Consider the following 13,228-nt stretch of genomic DNA (forward strand, 5'->3'; position numbering starts at 1 on the left):
CTGAGCCCGGTGCTGTCAGTGTATCTACACAGCCACATTTTTAAATGAGCAGATCAGACTGGGCAGGGTTTGTCTAATAAACAAACATGTGCAGTGACTTAAATGTAAACTTTTGAGAACTACAACTCAGCTTGAATTGCACTTTGCAAAAATCCAGAGTCCTGTCTGTGTGCATGAGAGACACATGATGAAAATTCCTCAGATTAAAGCATTCCTCAGACCTCCAATTATACTCTGAATGCAGTATAAATCACAGCATTAAACTGACAGGCTTTGTGCAGCCCAGAACAGTTTGAGGCAGTCAACAAGAGATATTAGGTAATTTGAAAAACCTGTATCCTGCAGCAGATACTAAATCAGTCTTTACAGTGCGATTTCTGCTGCGCTGTAAAAGCCTGTCAGGGGTCAGTGTAGAGTAACTTGATGCATGCCCATATCCAAGACAGTTTTTCAGGTTTCTATAATACATAAAGTATGTCAGACAGTGTTCTGAACCAGCCGGGAAAAAAGGCTTTGAAGTGAGGACACAAGGTCAAACTGTGTTTCCAGAATTGGCTCTGAGGACTTTCTGCTGTGGGTCTTGGAGAGAGGCTTAGTATTCACATGCTGGTTAAAAGAAGGCCAGTGAGGATGTGGCCTTGTTCTCAGTAGCCATGGCTCTGTGTACAGCTGTACACTCTTAAGTTATTTCAATATTGCAGTGCTGCACTGAGAAAGGAATGGCCTTGTATGTTTCTAACTTAGAAGGGTGGGTTACCAAGTTGGCAAGGAAGCCGAGAGATTAATGTTGGTATTGCCACCAGCATGAACTATTGCCAGCTATGCAACAAAAGCCCAGTAGTGCCATGTTAACACAGGTTTATGTGAAACCAGACAATTGTCATACAATAACCCAGGCTAGCTAACTGATACCAGCTAGTTTAACAGCAATAATCTAACATCACACAGTCAGTACAGGTTGAATGAAAATATTTCTTGATCCAGCTAAATGTGCATTACATGTGTGTGTTTGTGTTGTCAGTGTGTTTATGCAGTTTTACGGCCTTACTGTTTTTTACTACATCCTTGAGCAATGGTCAGCCTCAGTTTCAGATAGCATCTGAAGCCCATTGTGTCAGGTTACTATTTTTAACCAAGCATTCACCCAACCTACAACCCAGCAAACCTGAACCCAGCACTTGAGTTTTACAGTGTATGACCAAAAAGACTAGTAATAGTAACACCTCTGTTGGGAAAAAAGGCTGAATCTCTGGAGTGATTTCTCATTGAGTGTTGCATAAATATTACAGCTGGTGTTGCTAAATAATGGCCTCCACACCCCTGATGTCTTTTCAGAAGTCTTCAGTCCTGCCTGCTTCTCTTGAATTGGCTGAAATCATTGCCTTGCATTTTGTGTAGCCCCTTTTGTCTGAGGTGAGCTGCCACAAAAGAAAGGCAGAGGCACACACAGAGAATCATCTGTTTGTTTTGTCATTGATTATTTCATTAAAACAAAGATCTGGTGGGACGTGAATCAGCAGATTATAGTGTCCTTTGCACAGATGCTTACAGAGAACTGGGAGCTCTCGCTGGTGAGGTCATTTTTTCCAGGGGGGTCAAAAGTGACTGCTGCCTCACATCACAGCACATGCCACTGACATGATGTTATAGAAGGCTGCAGGGGTGGTATACACAAAGTTCTGTTTAGCTGTGGGGCTGCAGCTTGAGACCTGCTTTTATTTGTTTTGCACATTGGAACAAATAAAAGTGTGCATGATGGCAATTAGCCATTCCTGTTCGCATGAACGTGACACATTCAGTTACTACAAAGAAAAATGTTTTCACCAAAGACATGAAGATGTTTATCATGAGTGTATTTATGGCATCAGATATCAGTTATGATTCTAAGGAGGATGGATTTGATGCAAATTGTAGCAATATGGTGTGAATGGATTTATTGTACATTACTTTTCTCCATGAATGGGTGTTACTTTTACAATTCCAACCACTGACTATGTTGATGACACATTAAATGACAGAAACAAGCTTCCTGTTGTTTTTATAACATGAACATAAAAACACTTACGGACTGGTTAATCATATAACCATGTTTGTTAACATAGCAGATGGATAATGTGTCTACATCCTCCATGGAAGTTGATGAATTATGCAGAGAGTAGTAGTGTAGTGTTTTTTTAGTTGTTTAGATTGCAGGATGATCAGAGGATGTGTTCTCAGACGTTTAACCTATGTACTGGATGGACAAATAGCAAGCAAGAAGGGCTGAGCCAGTAGGGGGCAGTGTTCACTGACAGATGATCTCAAAGATAGAAGTTGTCTGACATGATACACATCCTTTGTGTGTGTGTGTGTGTGGGGGGGATGTTTAAATATTCATTAACAGGAGTTAAAGCTCCACAGAGAAAATGTTTCCATGTGGAATGATGAGTCATGAGCATGAGACTGAGAGAAGACTCCAAGAGGAGAGGATGTGGGAGACTGAAGAGAGGACGTTGATGAGAAAAAGAGCGGGATCAGAGAGGAGGAGGAGAAGAAAGATGGGCCGGTAGGAGCCAAAGTGAGAGAGGTGGTGGGAGGAAGAGTAAGGAGGGGGAAAGATTGCAGAGGCGTTGCTGCGCAAGAGCCAAGTGGACAAATGGGCACAGCTAAAGACCAGAGATCACATCTGATCATTTTACTTATTAAATGTTCTTTTTTCCAGCATTCACTGAGATTATGGGATTATATTATTTTTGGAGATCATGGCTTGCTTGATCTATGTAAACAAATTAGAAATGAATCTGTGACACCACAGTTTGCCTTAGTATAGGGTTTTGGTGTTTATATTTTACCTAATCTAGCATTAGGAATTATAGGTTTTCCATGGAAAACCGAAGCAGCATCTTTAAAACACTCATGAGAACCAGCAGAACATGAAAAATGCTTTCTCACGAATGGAGATTCTGTTTTTCAATGCAGCTGTTTTCCAGGGCATGTGACCTTGGTTAAGAGTTCCCAGATAATGGCCATGGGGCTCCGTGTCCTCACATCTCTAATCCATAAGATTTCCTAATCTGCTTTTTAAAAGTGGAGATATCCAGCAGGACTTGACTTGGCTGAAATGCTCCGACTGCCAGCCAAACCCTGAATGGCTCTTTTATGAGCCCAGCGTGCGCCCTTCATTCATGTCCGGCTTCTGAGGACGTCACCTTTACACTTTGTGTAATTGCAGAGGAAATTAAGTGAGGAAAATGAATACAGATCACTGGCAGAGCTCACTGAAGACACACAAAAGCAAGTTTTATTTTATAAAAGCTGACTTTGAAAAAAGTTAAATATAAACTTGCTCAGTGCCAAAAACATTTTTTGAATTAGGTGTTGCATAATACTTTTTGGAAAGTATTAGGCTGAGAGAATGAAGGGGCTGGGGGCACGCAGCAGAGGTGGCTCTTGCAGCATGCAGGCCTCAGCCAGCTGGAAAACACACACAGTCCACTTCATCACAGACTGTCTATTTCTGTCATTAGTGTGACTGTAGTTCCAGGCACAATCCCATAAATCAAATGAATTTTTCTTTTTTGTTGCACACAGGCGTCTGCACTTCTATATTTGTCACATTGTAAACAAATCCACAGAAACACAGAAAACAACACCACATGTATCCTGGTAACATGCACTCCATGTACTCAAAGCCTGTTATAATATATGTCCATTGCACATCAGTGAACCATGCTGTCGCACTGTTCTTTAATTACTATAAACACACTGTAACTTATTCTGACTGTGGTGCAGCCAGCAGTAATCAACGGGCCGCCAGATCTGCTTTAATCCACAGCTGACAATAATCCTTCACAAGAGCACAGATTCATCTGTTTGAGAAGCACATATAAAACTATAGCAACAGTTTTATGAAATATAATATAAAGCCGCAATGATGGTTAGTTCACTGCTTTCAGTTAAATAATTACAAATACCAAAACATAAATGCTAAGACATACATGAAAAGCAACTGCAGGTCCATCTAAATCCCAGCAGACTTCTAGATCACAGGTTCCAGACTCTGAAGAACCACGTCATAAACATAATAAATAAAATGGCTAACAACTGTTGCCAGTAATATGTTTGTTTGAATGTTGTGCGGCCAGGACCTGCACTTCAGACTGCTGCGTTCTGCTCCCTCACTCTATTCATATCCTGAACTCCAGTCAGAACAGAGAAAACATTTAGACATAATACTGTCACGGTAACCAAAGATGTAGGTAATACTATCACTGTGTTGGACAAGTGATCCAAAAGAAAATCTCAGCTAGGCTGTTACACAACTGCATCCTGTTATAAGATAACATCATGTTATTATTTTTTACTTTCTCTGATTTCTATAGTTATTTATTGGTTTGTATCACACAGTGGGTCTCAGGAATGTATTGTCATGTGACATGACATCGCACTTGATTTCTGTCACACAGAATGTGACTTATGGGAATCAGGCTTGAAGTTGGAAACTTACTTGAAAGCTAAATGCAACTGACTTGTCGTTATGTGAATAGACTCTGGCTCATACAGTTCTTGCTTCTAGCTGGACTGTTAAAAATTAGTTCATTCAGTTTGCCCCTGTGTCTTTGAATCGGGTGCCTGAGATCCTGTGTTAGAGTTGACATGCACAGACAGGAGTATGTGTGCAGCTCCACAACTTGGATGATGTGACTCCCTACAGTCTAAACTGAAGTAGCTGTTCAAGATAAGGCATGAATCGTTTCTTAAACTCAGCTGCCTCCCCTTAGATAGACCCTGAGCAGGAGTCTGCACAGAAAGCTTCAGGATGTCCTTTGGGGACAGTTATATGAATCTTATCAACATTGATTTAGTGTAACAGATGTTTGGAATATATAAGAGGATAAACTGAACAAAATGGTTTGGTATTGATGTTGAGCTGGCCCATGTGTAGATGCATACTCAGACTGGGCCTGCAGAAAGTGACACACTCAGAGGACAAACACAGAGGAAGCTGCAGAGGTTTTGCTGGATATTTTCCTTTTAATTTGCTTGGTTTCATTGGTACTCCCTCATGTGCAGTATTTGGAATCAGTCACCGAGTAATTACAGCATGAGGATGCAAGTTCCAGATGAATGGTTAAATCCAAATTTCAACCAAAGTGCTGCTCATTAATTAAGATAAGACAGAAAGAGGTGCAGCTCTGCTCAGAAAGCTGTTTTACTGTGTGGAATGTTAAGATGTTTTCTCCGAGCTGACCTTAAATTTCAGTGCAAACACCATCTTCTGACATCACAAGCAGACTGAAAACTAAACAAGTGTGATGTGGGCACTTGACTCCTCCGGTGCACGTAGCAGACATCTGCTGTGCATACACACAAATATGTGTATATTATTACACTGTTAGTTTTTCCATAAGACAGAGAGAAGACATACATCTAATCTTAAGAATTTTTATTGAAAAACCACATCAAACAGTTATCATTTTATATGACTTTAAGCCTGTCCGGAGGGCAACTTTAAAAAATAAATTAGTGTCAGATGTCCCAGAGAGGTGCCTCCTCCTGTTTGATGCAGAGGACATTTCTTTGGTCTGCCTATGTGGTGGGATGTGTAATGTGAAAACACAGCAGTTTCCCACAAATTATATTTTCAGTTAATTAAATCTGTTTATGTAGAAAAAATAATTATTGGAGGAACAAATTCATTCATTGAAATTGTTTAATTTGACTGTCATGCCTAATTTTGTTAACATTAAAGGTAGGGTAGGAGATTTCATTCTGATGCACTTTTTGTTAAATTAGTTTAACTTCTCTTTTTATAATCCGATAGCAACCGATTAGTTTGTCAGTTTTGCTTTAAAACGAAGAATATTAATCATCTGTGGAAGGTATAAAACGCTAAAAACATCAGCCAATCCTCCGGGTGGACCCTGCACAGAGTATGGCTGGTTGTCACTCTCTTCCTGCTCTGCGTGCACCAGAGAGGTACGTGCATGATGGTCGAAGTCACAGACTTGTGACTTCGAGAGATTCGAGAGATTCGAGAGATTCGAGAGATTACCTGAAGACTCGTCTTCAGGTAATGCTCTAACTCCGTCTAAGACTGAGGCTGATTAACATTTAAGTAGGAACATGTAACTTCCAGTCAGGTAGTTTTATACATGGCAAAATGAAGAACGTCTGTTTATGAACGTATTCAAACATTGTTTCTGTGTGTAAAATGACCGTTGGTTGCATTGTTTAAAATATATATTATTCTGTCATCATTACGTTCTGTTTTCTTTTCTCTAAATAGAATAACGCTGATGTGAATGTTGCTGTGACAATCTGGACATTTTTTATTTACATGTAATCTGTATTCTCTAACAGAATATGATGTGTCATAATGTCATGTGTTCTCAGCCACTATTATTTTTATTGTGTGTGTGTGTGTGTGTTTTGTGGTGCAGAAATATTGAACTAGAAATCAGGCTTTACAGAATAGAGCTGGGTGTTATCCTAGACTTTGAACTGAAAGATCAGGACAGTGTCATCCATAATTGTGTCACATATGTATACATGGTATGTGCCACACAGCTGACAGCACATCTCACAGTGTGAGTGGTAGACCATTTTCAGTGAAATTGGTTAAACAATGAATTAAATGCTGTGATACTGTGTCAGGGGTTTCACCCATGATAACTGAGACCCAAACTATGATCTCAGTTTTAAGCCATCTATTTTCTTTCTCTAGTGGTGGCTCACAGGGGAAGCAGCCTAAGCATGGCAGCCCAGGTCACCTTCTTCCTCTTCTGTGAAGATACCAGGGTGTTCCTCTGAGGGAGTCTGGCCTCATTTCACGCTCAGCTGAAATGAAAGCTTGCCATTTGACTTTCTCTCTTCACCACATTGGACCGGAGCAATACCTGTCAATCTCCCACTCCATTCTCCCCCCATCTGTGAACAAGGTCTTGAGATTTGAACTTGGCCACTTGCGGCAGTAACTCTTCCTCACCCCAGAAAAGGCATTCCGCCCTTTTTTGACTCATAACCATGGCCTCTAGTTTAGATGTGTTGATTCTTGTCCCCCACCGCTTCACACTTGGCTGCAAACTGCTCCAGTGAGAGCTGGAGGTCATGGCTTAAGGAAATCAACAGGACCACATCATCTCCAACAAGCAGACACAATGCTGAGGTCAGCAAACGGGACCACACTCTCTTCTTATCAGTCAGGGAAGGTGTGTACACTGAAACATAGGACAGCGCATGCACCTTTTAAACAAATGAGGGAAATCAGTTCAGAAATAGATTTATACAGATGAATTTAAAAAGCCACTAAGTAAGCACAAAGCCCATAAATGATAGCAGGGCTTGTTCTTAAACCTCTGAAAAAAACAGACTCCAGACTGGTGCTATTATAAAACAAGTCAACAAAACCACTTCCAGAGGATCTGTGGACATGTGACTTGGCACAGTTTGGCAATCTGGCATTAATACTGTTTAACCAAAAACTGCTCAAAAGAAATCTGTTGTTGTCCTCTGGCCTTTCCGTGCCAGCATCCATCACTGTATAACACAAACCCTCTGACTAATGCAGGCTAATTTGGTCGACATTGGTTGTGGCATGCAATTTGTAAAGCTCTTTTACTTTGTATGCAACGTTGTATGCAATCATAATGTTTATGCAGATTGTGATGCCACTTATATGTTATCAGCTTCCCTCCCTGTTGTTATTATCTGAAACGCGATAAAAATAAAGGCTTCCCTTGCTGATTTAACTTTTAATCTAATTATCTTCCTGTGGACACTTCACACCACTGACTCAATATGGAAAGAATGTTTTCCTTTCAGACAGGAAATGAAGGAAGTTTTACTGCTGTCTGTTAAAGTTCCACAGCATGGAATGGAAAAGAAGAAAGTGAAGTCATGTTTTGTTTGTTGTTTGTTGTTTATTTGAGTTTCTGTGCATCATGTTATCACCAAGGGCTCACATCAAATGTTTGTGGAAGACATGTAGACATGCAACTTAAGTCAGGAGCAAGGCATGTTATCGGACAAAGGAAGGTCAGTTTAGATTAGATTTTCCTGGTCAACTTCCATCCATGGGGAAATTACATGACCTCATTAACGTACCAGTAATAATGAAGAAAGTGACGCTGTCTCAAAGAAGTCTTATTATAGTGTATAGTACACTACAGCTGTCATAAAAAAGGAAACTTATCAATAGACATATTTGTTTCATTTTTAAATGTTATTAGAATGAAATTTTTCTTGCCTTTTCCTTTTCATACAAGCAGCTGTCATTTTTATTATGTTCAACATTCAACATTTGTTCAATAAAAAATCTGTCAGAATTGTTGTACTATTGCGTTTCAAAGCTTTGCATTGTGCAGTGCAGAACTACTTTAATGCCACGTCAGATCATTGGATGTCTGCTTATGTTGGACTCTTACTTCCCTGCCTCAGTTTTGTAAGGCTTAAGACTGTGCAGCAGAGGGCCTGCCAGAGTTATATCTCTGTCACAGAGGAATGCTCAGAGTTCAAATCTCCTCATCTATCACCTCTGTCCTTCTTTTCTTCAGTGTGATGACATTTCCTGCCTGTGTCTCCAGACAATTGTGAGTGTATTAAACAAATAACACCACAAGGCCTTAATACAGTCATGCTTCAAACAGCAGGAATGTCCAGTGATCTAAAGTCACCACTGCTGCATCCTGCAGGTGGCTCCACAGATGAACAGGATTAGCATCACCAGGATCAGGTCATGTGATCAGGGGGTCATTTAGGAGACATATGGATAATGGGGTCCCAAAACTCTTTAGCCTAACATATGGACCAGTTATGTAATGTCTTACATAAGCCTCTGGTTGGATCAGCCTGTGGGTACATGGCCAGTTTGAACAGAGAGAACAGTGAGATGTACGTAAGTGTAGAAGTGAATGTCTCACACACAGGAGGAAGAGTGGACTCTTAATCTGATCAGACCTGTGCAAGATATCAGACAAACAAATATGTGTCTTTACATGACCTTAAAAAGATTTGGCAATTTCCTTATTCCTATTTTTTTTAAATATTAATATTATTTGTCCAAGCTAAGAAACTCTGTTTAGTCGGCTCATGAACAGTGTAATGAAGGGTTTTGTTGACATTCTGCATTTTCCTGGCACTCTGCAGTCGATTAAACATTGTCAGACTGAGAACATCTGTCGCTCTTTAGAGAATCTAAAGAATGCAGTAAGAAAAGTCTCTTTATCAGAGTGTGTTTTCACTATCAGTCTCTGCAATTCATCTCCTGATTATGCTGTTACATTAGCTGGAGGTCAGGGGCCTGAAGGAGTCAGGATGAAAAACTCAGTGCTGAGTCGTCTGCAGAGTAAATTGTGAGAGATTTCTTAAATGTCTAGTTAACAAACAAGCATTTATGGTTTTAATGTATGTGTGTAATTGAACTGATTGCAGACAAAATGGCTTCTAATCAGTAAGTTCTGTTCTGTGTTTGTTGTTGGAGAACCAACCTATTAGAGCCTGACTGTAGAACTCATTTGTGGGAAGAAAGTGGTACTTTATGGCAGATGGTTACAATCATTTCTGAAATTATGTAGTTAGGTGTTTTTTATGGAGCATAAACAGAATGCAGTTTGAAATAGTCACATCATAAACTGACATAATTTCATAGAGGTTCAGTTTTGCTTCATGAGCCCAAAGAAACTCTTTTCAGGTTTCTCAACACTTAAGCAACAACAACTCTTCCTCTGTATACATAAAAAAGAGTCAATACCTCCAGGGGTTTCAAACAGTGTGGATGTATGTGGTGCCTGCCTGTTGCATCCATGGTGTTAAGTTTGTGTCAAAGGAGCTGTTACTATTTCAATCCAAACCACCAACAAAATCATTTTAATACTCATATTTTAACTGTTACGTTTTTAAGTTAGGCCTGGTGAAAGTCTGGTGAAAGCCTACAGCCAACCTCTGCACATTTGTGAATTTTTTTTTGGATGACCTTTTTTTCTGTGTGGACAGTCCAGAGAGAAAAACTGGACTTTATAAACCATTTCAGTTTCATGCATACCAACAGTTGCTGTTTGTCTGTCTGCTGAAATCCCATTTTTCACACATTCCACAAGCCAAAGTAGCACTGTGGGTTTTTGGAACCAACATTGTACATGAATGTTTGAGTGAGAATGAATTCCGTGTTGGTACAGATTGTGATATATCTGTTTCATGATAATTGTCATATATATTGTTTCTTCTGCTATGTGACATTTCATAAGAACTATAATGACCCTAATGACCTTACCGTCCTCCCAAAGTTATATAACAAAGTTATATATAAAAAAATCCAGAAGCTAGTGAAGTAACTTTTGTTCCTTCTGTTCTCTCAGATGCCTTTCGTGGCAGACATTTAACTTGGCACTGATCAAAGGTTACCAATCCAGGGAAATTTGCAGACTGTATGCTCAGCATTCAGCCTGACCAGGAATGGGCAGTAGCTGACTAGCATGTCAGGGATGCCACAGAATGGCCATGTTGTGCCAACAGAACCAAAAGAGACAATGAGAAAGGGGAATTAAAGAGTCTTTATGTGGCTTCTGCTCTGACTCAGGAGCTGCAGATAGTTGTGCATTTACAGCTCTGCTGCTCAATGTGAAAGTCATTACAGGCCCCTGACTTTTATGGCCCTGGTGGAAAGACGCAGAGCCAGCAGTGTGAGTCATCGATGGATGCATGTGTGCTGCTACGGCAGTTAAAAAAAAAAAAAAATCCTCTATTTTCCCCTCCCCTTGTTCTTTTGGATGAAATCGGCATAAGGTCGCCAGGGATGGAGCAGAGCTCCCACGCTCATAGTTTACTCTTGCCAAGTTCATCAACTGGAAAGTAGTTGAACAAACCAGATACATGATCATTCACCAAGGCATCTTCAAGGCCTGCTTAGCTTGATTTTCCTAGCATCAAACATAGTTCAAACCCTCTAATTATTATTAAAAAAAGTCATACAGTCAAACTAATGCCCTTTTGGTTTCAAGGTTTCATCAGACCACACATTTTTCAGTGATCTGTATGAACTGTGTAAGTTAGTGGCAGAAAGGCTCTTTTCTCCAACAGTGTTTACACTGGCAGTCCTCAGGGCCTTTATGAATCATCAGGCAGAGGAGGTGACCACAGGCACCATATGGTGGAGCCAAAGGAGCCCACTCGGTGCACTGCCAGTGATGAGAGCCTCTGTCGTCTGACCGACTCCTGATAATATTACCCTGTCACTGGTTGGATGCAAAAATGTTGCACTTCAGGACAGAAGGTTTTTGTTTGTGAGTTAAGAGATGAAAGAAAAGGCTTTAAATACAAGGAAAGAATATCAGCCTTTATTTGGTGGCAAAGCATTTGCTCATTTACAAATGTCTGCACTCACTCAAATGCCGAGTCATCATGTTGCACAAATATATGCATATCAAGCTTTTGTTCACTATAGAAGTCCTATGGAATACATGCTGTTGACAGTTCATATAAAAGACACACCCCTCAGCTACGTAACATGTAACACAGCTGCCAGTGACAGCACCAGTAATTCAATCCTACTATATACTTTTTTCTTTGCTTTTTAGTTAGTCTGCCATTTTGTTGTTTTGTTTTGTTTTGTTTTGTTTTAATGGTTGCTTATTAAAGCTAGAAAAAGTTAACAGTGAAAAAACCTCCAGCAGCTACTTACCCAGCTAATGAGCTTCAGTTGGTCAGGATTCCTTATCAACATGTATTTGACACATTGTGAAATAACTGATGCTAGTAGTGTTTTTTACTTTTATTACTTATCACCAATGCCCTCAGAAGGTGCATACTGTTACTGCACACACACTATGGTGTCACAACATGGCAGTTTGAACTGTGACCTACTTGATCAGCTGAATAGTCTCTCTGCAGCTCATGTGTCATAGTTTCCTCTGCACAGAGGATTGTGGGTAAGAAAAGACAATAAAGTCTGCTAGCTTAAGTATTGCAAAATGTGGCTGGATGTGGCAGAACATGCTCGTACTCCTGCCATCTGACATACTATGTAATGGGTCTCTGAATAGTATTGAATATGAACCATGGAACACAGCCAGAGGAAGATGATACAAGAAAAACAGGAGAAGGAACCGAGCTAAAAAGACATTCCAGCTCTTCACATGTCCTTAATGACCCATCCATTACCTTCCTGAAAGCAGTATAATGATTTGCTCTGTTTAAGGTGCTGAGGATATTTGTTTTATTTCACACTGCCTGGTGGCTGCATGTTGGAATAGAGCGGGTGCTTTGCTTTGGCCTGTGCTGAATGTGGCCACAGTGAGCTGCTGTTAGTCACGTTCTGCACACTCCGGAAACTCTGACACAGAATTTACCAGTACTGTGGCCCCCGTTTCTTCTACCACACAAGACCACTGGCAAGGTGTTTAACCTTCTGTAGCACAAAAGTACTTTTAATGAAAGTGTCACACCAAAAATGTCACAAAGGCCCTGTGTTAAACCAAACAGGGATCTGTGAGGGTGGTGGTATGGAAGTATGGAAGAATGTCTAATCCCAAAACACTACAATAGGGATTATAAAAGGAAATTACAACAGTGACGAAATTATACCAATCATTTCATAATTTTTTTCTCTAGTTAGGTTTATGGATGAAATTTAAGGTTAGGGTCAAAAAACAAAACTAAATGTTTTTGATCTCTGTTACCACAGTTACTCCTGCCACAGTGTTTGCCTGAACAAAAAACTGACTGACACGGTCTCATGGTGTTTGGTCCTTTTGCTTAAGCACTTCCATTGAAGTCTATCAGATTATCATTCTTGTTGCAGATTAGCAGACCCTAATCATGCATGTGACATCACGGAGTCTGGTTTAGAAGGGTCGACCATCTAACAAACAGTGTTTGTTAGATGTTTCCAGTTGCGAAAAACTATCACCCATTGTTTACTGGATGACTTAACAGAGTGGGCAATACATTATCTGTCATTCGATGTAAACTAAGCATGACGTGAGCTGTGTGTGTGTGTGTGTGCCTGTGTCAGTTGATATCCAGTATAACATGGTCAGAAAAAAGTAACACTAAAGATGAATTGTATAGTAGTGATGACAGCACCAGCACTTCATTAGCATTAGTATGTCATCACATTTCAGTATGATCCCTACTGTAAAGGTTCCCAGAGAGAGAAGCAGCTGCTGAGACAAGTGTGGTACTGATCATCTCCCAGTAGAGCACCATACATACCGCACAGTCAGCCGTTACACTGTAAAAACCAGTGTATGGG

The sequence above is a fragment of the Parambassis ranga genome, chromosome 21 (assembly GCF_900634625.1).
Source record: "Parambassis ranga chromosome 21, fParRan2.1, whole genome shotgun sequence".
Taxonomy (NCBI): Eukaryota; Metazoa; Chordata; class Actinopteri; family Ambassidae; genus Parambassis; species Parambassis ranga.